The sequence below is a fragment of the Hevea brasiliensis genome, chromosome 5 (genome assembly GCF_030052815.1).
Source record: "Hevea brasiliensis isolate MT/VB/25A 57/8 chromosome 5, ASM3005281v1, whole genome shotgun sequence".
Lineage (NCBI taxonomy): Eukaryota > Viridiplantae > Streptophyta > Magnoliopsida > Malpighiales > Euphorbiaceae > Hevea > Hevea brasiliensis.
This window is the reverse complement of record NC_079497.1, coordinates 106,563,970-106,576,215: the sequence shown is the minus strand read 5'-3', so window position 1 is coordinate 106,576,215 and position 12,246 is coordinate 106,563,970. Positions and strand designations below refer to the sequence as shown.

The 12,246-nt window shown below is 34.6% G+C and overlaps 1 non-coding gene across 1 annotated transcript; it reads left to right on the top strand.

Moving 5' to 3' along the window:
- Positions 1–7,622: 7,622 nt before the first annotated feature.
- Positions 7,623–7,729, top strand: LOC131180410 (small nucleolar RNA R71). Its single transcript, XR_009149185.1, has one exon. It is a non-coding gene; the product is annotated as a small nucleolar RNA R71 (small nucleolar RNA).
- The last annotated feature ends 4,517 nt before the right edge of the window (positions 7,730–12,246 follow it).

The following is a 12,246-nucleotide window of genomic DNA, read 5'->3' as shown; positions in this document are numbered from 1 at the left end:
CCTCCCTTTCCCTCTTTCTATCTTTCTAAAATGACTCCTTGCTCTCTATGGAAAGAAAGTGATAAAGGGCACTTTATATAGGCAAGGGGACTGTTCTAGAATGGGTAAAAGGGGGAAGGATCCAGAGAAAGTGAGGTAAAAAGGCTGGAGTAACGGAAATGCCACGTCAAAAATTTTCCAGTAAAAACGACATAAGCCGAGTCAGTTGTGTCGCGGGTTGTGTCGCTCTCGGCGTGAATATCTGACGATCGACACAACCTGCGACATAAGCTAATTCGGTTGTGCTGCAGGTTGTGTCGCTCTCGGCCATTTTTTTACTCAACTTCAAAATTTTTGCAATTCGATTTTAATCTCCTCCAAATGGCTACTCTGATCAAAATACATCAAATTTCTCCAAATTTATCCTACAAAACAAATGAATTCCAAAAAATTAAACTAAGAAAAGTGAAAATTGCAAAATTGACTAAATATATACTAATATCTAAAATAATAGCTATGAATAAGGGTAAATTATGTGCAAAAATTACTCCTAAATGATGATATAAAATGCATGCATCAAATTCCCCCATACTCAAACTCTTGCTTGTCCTCAAGCAAAATTTCATTAAAACTCATTTGGAAGGGAATAGAATCAGTCTTTGAAAACTCAAAAATTCACTAATCCAAACTACCAACTTACCTCTAGCCACCAACATTCCAAATTCCCACCAGCAAAAGCACAAAGAATGAAGCAAGCACTCTCAACTATTACAGAATAGCTAAGAATTAACCAATCAACCCAAGCAACAAATACCAACCAGCTACAAGAGTCAATTGTGCCAAAACAAACCTAAATGAAATAGATAGCCAATGCGTCTCAAATAGATGGTGAGTAATGTATGAAAGATTATATTGCCAAACCCATATGCAAGCATAAAAGATCTAACTCTACTAATGTAACAAGCATTTTTCAAAGAATCATTAGGTCTTTTTAAGGGTTGTAATGGGGTCAAATAGGGTAAGATTGTGGTTAACAAAGAAAGGGAATAAGGTAAACAAAATATGAGAATAATATTAATCGTGAAACTCAAAGTGCATCCAATTTTTTTTTTTTATTTTTTATTTTTTTTATTTATTTATTTTTTTTATCAAGTCAAGAGGAAAGAAATTCACAATGAATCTCAAGTGCTTATCACAATGATTATACAAAGGGACTACTTTTTATGCTTATTTATTTTATTTTATTTTGATTTTGTATGTGTCCCTATTTCATGTCACACCCAAAATTACCTTTGGGATATTTTGGTGACCTTTTCAACTTTTCACAATTACTCTAGCACTTTTCAAGATATTTCAATCCTCCGAGATTTTTTTTTTTTTTTATTTTTTTATTTTATTTTTTTTATTTTATGCACTTAATTGCTAAAATATTATTCTCATAGATAGGTGGTAGTGTTTAGGTTTTATGGCTAGGTAAATGATTTGGGTTCCAAAGAAATTAGGGAATTAAGGTTCAAGGGGGTTTGCAAGGGTTAAAATGAAATTAAGGTAGGTTAAGGCTAAATGTGAGGTTTAAAATATGAAGAAATGCCTAAATCATATTCTTATCAAATGCAAGTTAAAAATTTCGCTTTGAAAGATCTAAAATGCTTGTTCTAGGAATGGTGAGACGACAATGACCATTTTCTTTCTTAAAGGCTTATCCAGACACTCAAAACTCAAAATAACTAATCAGAATCTGCATACCTAGATGAATGTATTAATTTTCAGCTATTAAGTAAGAGAAAGAATAATGCTTAAGACTTTGTACCCAACTGGAACTTTCATTCCACTAACCATCTAAAGGCAAGTTGGTTTGCTTGAATAAGTGGCTTATGGAATTCAAAGACTGGTTTAAAAATTCAAAAATTTTAAATGAAATGCATGAGTGTAAATGTCAAGTCAACCTATATGCAACTAAATATGCGTAACTAAGTATATGAGGCTATATGCAAGTGTATGTATGTGAATATGTACAAGTATGAAGTAATGAGTGTGTCGCTATATGCAAATGAAAAAGAAAAATAATTTTTGCAAGGAAAAATAATTTTTGCAAAAAATTTACCCTCTCCCCCATACTCAGAATGAACATTGTCCTCAATGTTAAAAAAGAAATGTGCAAGGAATGGGATAATTTGGCTATATGTGCATAGAGAAATTATTTCGCTGTTGCATAAGCGATAGCACTACATGTGTTGATAGTCACACAAGGAGAGTTAACAAGAGTTACCTCATTGAAGTGCAGCCAATTTAATTAGATAAAATTTGGACAGCTGCTGCACTCATTGCAAAAGAAACAGTACGATAGAATCCATTAAATCAATTAAACTCAAAAAGTTGAAATAGGAAGTTAAGCTCAAAAATGTAACCATCAAGTGTGAATTCGAAGTAGCACATAAAAGCAAGTGAGCAATGTACTAAAATCATAAAATAAAAATGTATTTTATGAGGAACTAAAAAAAACTGAATAAGTAAATGGTTCAAGTAAAATAAAAACAACACAAGCAAAATATTAACTAAACAAGTTCAAAATACTAATTAGTTAAGCAACTAAAATAAAGACATGAAATGTTTTTTTTTTTTTTTTTTTTTTTTATTTTATTTTTTTTATGCTCATTTGCTTGCAATGCATTGCATCCCATCTGCACAAGGAAATTAGAACAATGTTAAATTCTGAATACGGAGTATATAAAAAAAAACTTAAAACAAATGAAAGAAAAATTGGGCATTATGCACAAAAATGCTAAGTTTAGGTCTTTAGCTTGACCATACTCACTCAAGATGTTATGGAGAATGAGAGAGATAGCAAGTTGCTATCTTCTCGATTGGCTCACCAACTGAATAGTGCCTCAATCTTTGTCCATTTACCTTGAAATTACCAGATTTTTCACCAAAAATTTCCACAGCACCATGAGGTAAAACTTTCACAATTTTGAATGGACCTGACCACCTTGATTTTAATTTTCCTGGAAAAAATTTTAACCTTGAATTGAATAAGAGAACCAAATCTCCTTCTTTAAAGTCCTTTTTCTTGATATGCTTATCATGCCATTTTTTAGTTCTTTCTTTATAGATCCTAGCATTTTCATAAGCATCAAGTCTCAATTCTTCTAATTCATCAAGTTGCAAAAGTCTTTTGTGTCCAGCAGCTTGTAAATCAAAATTGATTGCTCTTATGGCCCAATAAGCTTTATGTTCTAACTCTACGGGCAAATGGCATGATTTCCCAAAAACTAACCTATAAGGTGTAGTTCCTATGGGGGTTTTAAATGCTGTTCTATATGCCCAAAGAGTGTCATCTAATTTAAGGGACCAATCTTTTACGGACTTATTGTGATTTTCTCTAAGATTTGCTTGATTTCTCTATTTGTGATTTCTACTTGGCCATTTGTTTGAGGGTGATATGGTGTGGCAATCCTATGCTTTACCCCATATTTTCTCATCAATTTTTCAAATTGGTGGTTGCAAAAATGGCTACCACCATCACTGATTATGGCACGTGGGGCACCAAATCTGGTTAAAACAAATTTTTTCAGAAATTTCACCACAACTTTTGCATCATTGGTAGGTGTAGCAATAGCTTCTACCCATTTAGATACATAGTCCACCCCTACCAAGATATATTTATTCCCATAAGAAGATGGAAATGGCCCCATGAAATCAATTCCCCACACATCAAATAATTCAACTTCTAATATGGATTGTTGGGGCATCTCATCTCTTTTGGAAATGTTGCCTACCCTTTGGCACCTATCACACTTGCTTACAAAATTTCTCACATGTTTAAACATATTAGGCCAATAGAAACCTGATGTCAAGACTTTTTCAACAGTTTTTGAGACACTAAAATGACCACCATATTCAGAGGAATGACAATGGTAAATAACATCATGCATTTCTTCCTCTGGTATACATCTCCTAATTATTCCATCATTACATCTCCTAAACAAAAGAGGTTCTTCCCAAGAATAAAATTTAACATCATGCAAAAATCTCTTCTTTTGCTGCCAAGATAAATCAGGTGGCAAGACACCACAAGACAAGAAATTCACAATATCAGCAAACCATGGAAGTGCAGATTTCAACACATACAACTGCTCATTCATGAAAAACTCATCAATTGGCACAATTTCATCATCTTTATTTTCAGTTTTCATCCTAGAAAGGTGATCAGCCACCACATTCTCAACACCCTTTTTATCTCTTATTTCCAAATCAAATTCTTGAAGTAACAATATCCATCTAATCAACCTAGATTTAGCTTCTTTCTTGCTCATTAAATACTTTATTGCTGCATGATCAGTGAAAACAATTACCTTTGAGTTGACCAAATAAGAACGGAATTTATTGAGTGCAAATACTACCGCAAGGAACTCCTTTTCAGTTGTGGCATAATTAACTTGAGCTTCATCAAGGGTTCGGCTTGCATAGTAAATGGCATAAGGTTTTCTATCTTTTCGCTGGCCAAGGACAGCTCCAACAGCAAACTCACTTGCATCACACATGATTTCGAATGGCAAAGTCCAATCTGGGGGTTGCATGATAGGAGCTGTTGTTAAGGCCGTCTTCAACCTGCAAAAAGAAACCATACAATCTTGATTAAAATCAAATTTAACATCATGATTCAAAAGATTTGTTAAGGGTTTAGCAAGTTTAGAAAAATCTTGAATAAATCGCCGGTAAAACCCGGCATGTCCAAGAAAACTCCGCACTCCTTTGACAGTGGTTGGAGGTGGCATTTTTTCAATAATTTCTATTTTAGCTCTATCCACTTCAATTCCCCTTTTTGAGATTAAATGCCCTAAAATAATCCCCTCTTGGACCATAAAGTGGCATTTCTCCCAATTCAACACTAGATCATTATCAGCACACCTCTGCAAGATTTTAGACAAATTAGTCAAGCATGAATCAAAATTAGTGCCATAAACTGAAAAGTCATCCATGAAGACCTCCATAATTTCTTCAATAAAATCAGAAAAAATGGCCATCATGCACCTTTGAAATGTGCCAGGCGCATTACACAATCCGAATGGCATCCTTCGATAGGCAAAGGTGCCATAGGGACAGGTAAAGGTAGTTTTTTCTTGGTCATTAGGATGTATTGGAATTTGAAAGAAACCAGAATATCCATCTAAGTAACAAAAGAATGAATGCTTGGCTAATCTTTCTAACATTTGATCCATAAAAGGAAGAGGAAAATGGTCTTTTCTTGTGGCATTGTTCAACTTCCTATAGTCTATGCACATTCTCCAACACATACTTGATTCTAGTGGGTATCAATTCATTATTCTCATTTTTAACAACTGTCACTCCACCTTTTTTTGGTACAACATGCACAGGACTAACCCACTCACTGTCAAAAATGGGGTAAATAATTCCAGCAGCTAGTAATTTTAGGATTTCCTTTTTCACAACATCCTTCATTGTAGGATTCAATCTTCTTTGGTGTTCAATGGAAGGTTTACTATTTGGCTCAAGGAAAATCCTATGCATACAAACTGTTGGACTAATTCCCTTTATATCATCAATTGCATAACCCAAAACTCTTCTATATTCTCTCAAAACTCTCAACAATTTGTCGATCTCAATATTAGTCAATGATGCATTAATTATAACAGGATATGTTTCATTTGGTCCAAGAAAAGCATACCTGAGGTTGGAAGGAAGAGGTTTAAGATCTACCTTTGGGGCATCCTCTACCTTTAATGATGGTGGTTTGATCTCCAAATTTTGCACTCCTTCAAGTTGAAAAATTGTGGCTTCAGGATGTGGTGGAGAACTCTCCAAGTGTTGTGCAAAAGCAGCTATGTTGTGATTATCACCATCAATGCTCCCACCATGGACTAAGCAATTTTCAAGTGGGTCTTGTGGGTAGCTTTTTCTGAAATGCTCTTGAACAATCTCATCAATAATGTCTACCATAAACAAGACTCAACTTCTTCATGTTTCCTTTTCATGGCTGGATTGATGTTGAATATCATTTGATCATCTCCCACTCTAAGTGTCAATTGCTCACCCTTTACATCAATTAATGCACCAGCTGTTGCCAAAAAGGGTCTTCCCAATAAGATAGGAACTTTTGTGTCTTCTTCCATATCTAAAATGACAAAGTCCACCGGAATGTAGAATTTCCCAACCTTGATAGGCACATTTTCAAGAATGCCTTCCGGATACTTAATTGAACGGTCAGCTAATGAAAGATACATGTTTGTGGGCTTCAATTCTCCCATATTCAACTTCTCATATATTGAAAGAGGCATTAGGCTGACGCTAGCTCCAAGGTCACATAAGGCATTTGCCACACAATTATCACCAATATGACAAGGAATGGAAAACACACCCGGATCTTTGAGTTTGGGAGGTAACTTTACGGATTATAGCCGCATTGCTCTCCCAAGTTGATGGTGTCATAATCTTCTAGCCTTCTCTTGTTGGAAAGAATCTCCTTCAAAAACTTGGCATAACTTGGCATTTGGGATAGTGCCTCAGTGAATGGCACATTGATATACAATTTCTTTAGCACTTCAAGGAACTTGCCAAATTGTTTGTCTAGTTTATGCTTGATGAATCTTTGAGGGTAGGGAAGGGTGGGTTTGTAAGGTTCAGGTGGGATGTATGGTTTTTCTCCCTCATCTTGCTCACTTTTGCTTTCTTCTTCTTTTTCATTTTTCTTGCTCTCAACTGAATTTTCTTCTTTTGTGCTCTCTTTTTCTTCTCTCTTGTTTTCACTCTCTTGACCAACTTTTTTACCACTTCTCAAGGTTACAAACTTACATTGTTCATGAGGGTTTTGTGGTTGGCTAGGTAGTTTCCCATAGGAATTGCTTCCTGATGAGCTTGCTTGTTGCGCCAATTGAGTCTCCAACATGCGGTTGTGGACTTGTAATTGATCCATGGTTTGTCTCATGTGTTGCATTTCTTCCTCCAATTTGTTATTCATCTTGCTTTGTTCAGCAAAAAATTTCTCCATCATGCTCTCCAAGGTTGGCTTCGGTTCATGAGGTGGAAGGGATTGTTGTGCTCTTGCTTGATATCCAGGTGGTGGTTGTCTTGTGGGCTGAAATTGAGGCTGAAATTGAGGCTTGTTCTGCTGCATAAACTGCTGGTTATGAGCATAATTTGAGCTTTGGCCTTGTTGAGCAAAAGTTGCTTGTGGTCTCCATGTTGAGTTGTTCATATTAGAATAAGAATTTCCCATAGGTTTTTGTTGATAACCTCCTGCATAAGCAGCTTGCTCTTGCAAATAATCATCACCATAAGAAGAATAATCAACTCCACAACTTTGAGTTCCATTTGTGAAGGCAACTTGTTGCATAGTTGTAGGAGTTGAGGTTGTTGCCTTTGTGCAAAAATCACTAAGAAGCTGAGTCAATTGATCAAATTTTGCATTCATGTAGTTAACTGAGTCAAGTTCATAGATCCCAGCTTTCTTTGGCTCAAGTGCTCTAGGATTTCCCCATAAATGGGTATTATGAGCAATCTTCTCTAATAGATCATAGCATTCTTCACTTGTCATTCTCATGAAATCTCCTCCTTGTGAATCAATTGTGTTTCTTATGGTGGAGTAACTCGTGTAGAAATTCTGAACAATCATCCATTTGGGTATTTCATGATGAGGACATTGCCTTTCAAGCTCCTTAAATCTCATCCAAGATTCATACAAAGTTTCATCATCTCTTGGTTTAAAAGCTACCATCAAATTCCTCAAATGAGTGGTCTTCCCAGGTGGGAAAAATTGAGATAGAAAAGCTTGAGATAGATGCTCCCAAGTAGCTATAATAGATTGTGTAAGTGAGACATACCACTCCAATCTTTGAATCCCGAAGAGAAAATGGAAATAATGTGAGCCGAATAACTTCATCAGAAACTCCAGGTTGTCTTTGTGTACCACATATCATTAAAAATTTCTTCAAATGAGAATGAGGATTTTCAAGTGGACTACCTCCAAATTGTGAATTCTGAACCATTTGAATGAGACCAGTTTTTAACTCAAATTGATTAGCTCCAATAATAGGTCTGTTATCTCTCACATCAGTACATCTAGGAAAAGCATAGTCTAACATGGATCTTCTTTGAGGATCATTTTGATTAATAACCACATTTTGCCCGTTTTGCTCGTTTCCTCCATTATCTCCACCAATAGCTCTATTTTGATTCTCCATATTTTCGATTGTCTCCTCTTGCTCAAATATTTGTTGTTCTTCTTTTTCTGCTTCTTTTCTTTTTTTGTATTCCTTTTTGTTGGCTCGACAGAATTTTTCAATTTCAGGATTGAACAACAATTCAGTATCACTTGTGCTTTTCGATCGTCTCATAAACAAGAAAAGTACCTGAAAAACACAAGGAACAATAGTGAAAATAAAAGAAAATAAAAATTCTAATTAGCTTAAAACAATTAAAATCCAACTTAAAACAAACAATTCCCCGGCAACGGCGCCAAAAACTTGATACGGTGTGTCCGCAAGTGCACGGGTCACAGTAGTATAGTTTTAAAAATTGATATCGATCCCACAGGGAATTGTGCTTAAATTGGAAATAAAAGTATAAGCTAATTAGAATGACAAAAATTAAAAGATATTAAAAATAAAATCTAAAAATTAAAATTAAGACAAAAATTAAAGATGTAAAATGAAATTTGGAATTAAAATTGGTATTTAAGGAATTAATGCTAAATCAAACAATTAACTAAAATTAATTAAACTAGATTACCAAAAATTAATTTGAAATTTCTATTTATGAAATTAAGAAGAATTAAATCTAAAAAAAATAAAGTAATTCTAGATATTGGATTTAAATTGGAATTAAATTTAAATTGCTATTTATGAGATTTGGAGGATTTAAATCTAAATTCAATGAAAATTAAATTGATTCTAGAGATTGGATTTTCAATATTGTTTGTATGTGGTTTATCCCTAATTTAGCCAAACACATGAGAATTGCAATTTTGAGGGAAATCAATTCTTAAATTTTTGAAACCTTTTTCAAGCATCTCAAAATTGGTTTTCATTAAATCAAACCCTGTTTTCACGGTATTTCAAATCTAACAAAAACCCAATTAATGCTCTAATTGATTTTTGGAAAGTTCCCCTTAATCTTCTTAGCTTATTTCTAACACCAAGAAAATAAAGTTTATTGCAAGATTATCCATCCCCAATATTCACTTTTCAGTCCATCTATTAAGGATTAAAACTTAACTTAATGAGGGCCCATTCATCAAGCAAGGAAATAAGCACACAAGCAATAAATCAAAATATAACAATCTTCATTTAAATGGCTAAATCAGTTCAAAACCACAAAACAAATCAATATTTACAAACCCATCTCTAGAATCTCAATCAACTACTCACAAATCATTGTTTAAAAATAAACCCAAATGAAGAAATGAAGAAATAATGGAAATGTAAGCTAAAAGGGGTAGAAAAACCCAGCAAATCTGCAGCAGGATCTCTGCAGAAAAGTGCAGAAACTTGATCCTTGCTGCTGCTGGAAGAAGATGCAGAAGATGCTCCTCCCTTTCCCTCTTTCTATCTTTCTAAAAATGACTCCCTTGCTCTCTATGGAAAGAAAGTGATAAAGGGCACTTTATATAGGCAAGGGGACTGTTCTAGAATGGGTAAAAGGGGGAAGGATCCAGAGAAAGTGAGGTAAAAAGGCTGGAGTAACGGAAATGCCACGTCAAAAATTTTCCAGTAAAAACGACATAAGCCGAGTCAGTTGTGTCGCGGGTTGTGTCGCTCTCGGCGTGAATATCTGACGATCGACACAACCTGCGACATAAGCTAATTCGGTTGTGCTGCAGGTTGTGTCGCTCTCGGCCATTTTTTTACTCAACTTCAAAATTTTTGCAATTCGATTTTAATCTCCTCCAAATGGCTACTCTGATCAAAATACATCAAATTTCTCCAAATTTATCCTACAAAACAAATGAATTCCAAAAAATTAAACTAAGAAAAGTGAAAATTGCAAAATTGACTAAATATATACTAATATCTAAAATAATAGCTATGAATAAGGGTAAATTATGTGCAAAAATTACTCCTAAATGATGATATAAAATGCATGCATCAAAATGCTCATTGTTTGCTTATATGCAGATAATCTTATATTTACTGGAAGTGATAATCTCATGTTTGAAGAATTCAAGAAGTCTATGATGGTTGATTTTGAAATGACTGATCTTGGTTTGATGCATTACTTTCTTGGCATTAAACTAGTGCGATCTACTAATGGAATTTTTGTTTCTCAAAAGAAGTATTTGCGAGTGGTTTGGACAAATTTCAGATGAAGTATTGCAATCCAGTGAGTACTCCAATTGAATTTGGCTTGAAGCTAAACAAAGATCATGAAGGCAAGAAAGTGGACAGCACACTTTACAAGCAAATTGTTGGTAGTTTGATGTATTTGACTGCCACAAGACCAGACATAATGCATTCTGTGAGTTTAATGAGTAGATATATGGAAAATCCAACTGAAATGCATCTCTTAGCTGCCAAAAGAATTTTCCACTACTTGCAAGGCACTAGAGAATTTGGGCTGTTTTATAAAAAAGGTAAAAGTTCAAATTAGTATGGGTTTACTGATAGTGATTACGCAGGAGATCAAGATGATAGAAGAAGCAGTTCAGGTTATAATTTCATGATGGGAACAGCAGCTGTTTCATGGTCATCCAAGAAGCAACCTATCGTCACATTGTCAACTACAGAAGTTGAATTTGTTGCAGCTACAGCTTGTGCTTGTCAAGCAATTTAGTGGAGGAAAATTCTTGAAGAGCTACATTTCAAGCAAGTGGGAGCTACTAATATTTTCCGTGACAACAATTCAGCTATTAAACTTTCCAAGAATCCTGTGCTTCATGGAAGAAGTAAGCACATTGATGTGAAGTATTATTTTTTAAGAGATCTCAACAATGGAGTAATTAATTTGAAGTACTGCAGAAGTGAAGAATAGCTGGCTGATCTATTTACTAAAGCACTCAAATTGCTTCCCTTCCAATATTTGAGAAAGTTAATGGGAATTTGCACTTTGGAGAATCCAACATGAAGAAGCTGCACATAGACTGAAGTCAAAGTTTTTTTTTTTTTTTTCAGTTTAAGGGAGGGATTGTTGAATAGCTGTTTTTATTTGTACGTTTCTTTTGTTAATTTGTTTTTAGCTTTCTAAGTCAAGTCTATTCCTAGTCTTTAGGGGAAGTAATTCTGCAGAACATGGTCATGTTTCCTTATTTCTAGCCTCAGTTTTCAATATTTCTATTTTGATGTAAGTCTATAAAGGCTGCAAGTCTATTGAATAAAAATAAACTTGAAAGGCAAGTTCTTTTGTCTTTCTCCCTTTATGAGTTAACAAAAATTTTCAGTGCTCTGCTATGTTGTTATTTGTTTAAGAAATGAATGAAAATAAAGTGGTATTGCCAAAGCTATCCATAACAATGGAAATTAAATAGCTTCTGAAAAATTTTGATTACGTCTGGTGTTAGTAATTCCCGTCCTATGACAATAAACCTTGCATATTCCAAATTAATCTTTCCTCATCCAATCAGGTTCAAGCTCAAATGCTGTGAATCCTGATCTGGAAAGGCATTAGTAGTCTCAGAGCAATAGAATTGTTTGGCGTTGCACAATTCAAGCAGCCAGGGTAGGAAATTTTGTCTTTATATTTTTACAAAAATACACTAGTTTACTGCTCCTAGGCTTCCTGGGAAAATAATTACAAAGGTGGAATATGCTAAAACCTGACAGAATGTGTACACGGCAAGTTCATGGGTCAGATGACAAGAATTACATATGTATTTTAACAAAATTTAGTAATGTTTTAGAAAGACATCATCACATAACTTGGGCAGGCAGATAAGCTAGACATCTGTGTAATAGGCTGATAGCTGGAAGTTGTAACTCTTGTTCTTTAGTGAATCTTCATTTCAAATTTTCAAGCACCAATCCCCCCACCCCTCCAAACATAATGGGATGAGTATGTGCCGGCTTTCTATTCCTGAATTTCTTAAGATCATTCTTTGTCTTTATACTATTTCGCTCTTTCTCGAATTCAGACCTTTTTGTAGTTAAGTAATCTAATACGGCAAAGAATCCATGACCTTCTTGGAGAAGGAGCGGATACCTCAAGAAAAAGACTCTCTAAAGCATTCAATATAGCACTTGAAGACTAATTTGTTCAAATATAACCTGCAATAGACAAGGAAATTCTACAAGGCAATACAGGTTTATGCAAGAGAAG